Here is a 1,829-nt window from a genome sequence, read left to right on the forward strand (position 1 = left end):
CAATTCCCACACTGTGTCTCCAGTGTTGTCCCCTGTAGGGCTGTGGGTCAGTGAGGGATGTTGTGCCTCATAGTGGGGCTGGCCCTATGGTCTTCTCTGTGGATTGGCTGCTCTGAGTGGGATTATTGTGCTCAAGGCTTGGTGGGCCAGGATGTGCTGCACTCTCTTTTCCTCCCCCTTCATCTGCTCCCGTGTGCTCTGATCAGACATGTCCCTCTCCCTGAGCTGCAGCTTCAGTGCTGTCCTCTGAGATAAATTCTTCTGGGGGTCATTGGGATTTTTAAGTGTGATCATGACAGGAAAAGAATGCCAGGTCTGCTTCCTGTGCTGCTGGTAGGTGGATTTGAACCCCCAACCTCTAGATTAACAGCTGAAGGCAAATTGTTAACATTTCCCAGGCACCCACTCTGGATACTTATTATGCAGCAGCCTCCAAAGAGACTTCGACAAGCCGGGGGTCATCATGAACACCATCAATCAGGCGGATTTGGTTTTCTACTGCCGTCACTTTTTGAGTCTAGGTTTTAAGAGTTCCGTTGTCTGAATATGAGCTCTTCATCTGTGGGTGGAAAAATAACAACTGTAGCCAACATATTGATTCTGACTAGCAGTCAATCACCCTGTGGAACAAGGACCCCAGGCAGTGAAGTGGTTACTCATTGGGCTGTGAGCTACATGGTCAGCAGTTCAAAACCAGCAGCAGCTCCTCAGGAGTGACTGGGCTTTCTCATCCCATAAACAGTTACAGTCTCAGAAACCCACCGGGGGCCACTATGAGTCAGCCTTGATGGCAGTGAGGTTTGAGATGGGACCAGGGAGCACTGCCCCCACAGAGTTCCCAAGGTTGTCACCCTGCGGAAACAGCCAATCTTTCTCCTGCTGAGTTGCTGACAGGTTGGACCACCCACCTTTCAGTCAGCAGCAAAGCCCTGAACCACTGAGCCACTGGGGCCCTTCGGCTGAGCAACCCGATGACAAACGGGTCCTCAGGGAAGGAGCCCCTGAGACAGGCTGTGGAAGTGTAGTAAGGCAATCCTATCTACCCTCCACGCTTAACACAGCAGCAAACGCCCTGCTGTTGGGTCAGCTCAGACTTGTGGGAACCCGTGTGTTAGTGTAAAACCACTCCGTAGGATTTCGTAGCTAGAACCGTGAGGGAAGCAGATCACCAGGCCTTTCTTCTGTGGCACTGTTGAGTGGGCCTGAACAGTCAACCTTTAGATTCACCACTGATGGCAAACTGATGGGGCCATCTAGGGACCATGCCAAACACACTGTCATCCCGTCGATTCTGATTCATAGGGGTAAATCTTTACAGAAGCAGAGAGCCTCTACTTTCTCATGAGGGGCAGCTGATGGGGTTGAATCACAGACTCTGTGGTTAGCAATCCAAGGCTTACCTGGCAGCACCATTAGGGCTCCTATAGAGCTCCTTAGGGATCCTGGCCCTGGTGGTGGAGTGGTTATGCACTGGGCTGCTCATCGCAAGGTCAGGGGTTCAAAACCAGTGGCTGCTCCACAGGAGAAAGACAGGGTTGTCTACTCCTGGAAAGAGTTGCCATCTCAGAAAACCACAGGGTCAGTTCTACCGTGTCCTATAGGGTTACTACGAGTCAGCATCGACTCAATGGCAGTGAGCTTGGAGTTTGGGTTTGATGAAGTAAATGTTAAAGGAGGACCAGCATCCTTGACCTCAGAACAAGAAGATAAATCTAAAGGGGAATGCACGCAGGGGCAGAATACCCAGTAAGCAAGATCAGCCTGGGTTTACTTGTGCTAACCAGATTAGCAGATAAACACACGTAAGCTTCTTTGGGTCCTCCACCCCT

The sequence above is a fragment of the Echinops telfairi genome, unplaced genomic scaffold (genome assembly GCF_000313985.2).
Source record: "Echinops telfairi isolate 266 unplaced genomic scaffold, ASM31398v2 ScPeMD7_25;HRSCAF=90, whole genome shotgun sequence".
In the NCBI taxonomy this organism is placed as follows: domain Eukaryota; kingdom Metazoa; phylum Chordata; class Mammalia; order Afrosoricida; family Tenrecidae; genus Echinops; species Echinops telfairi.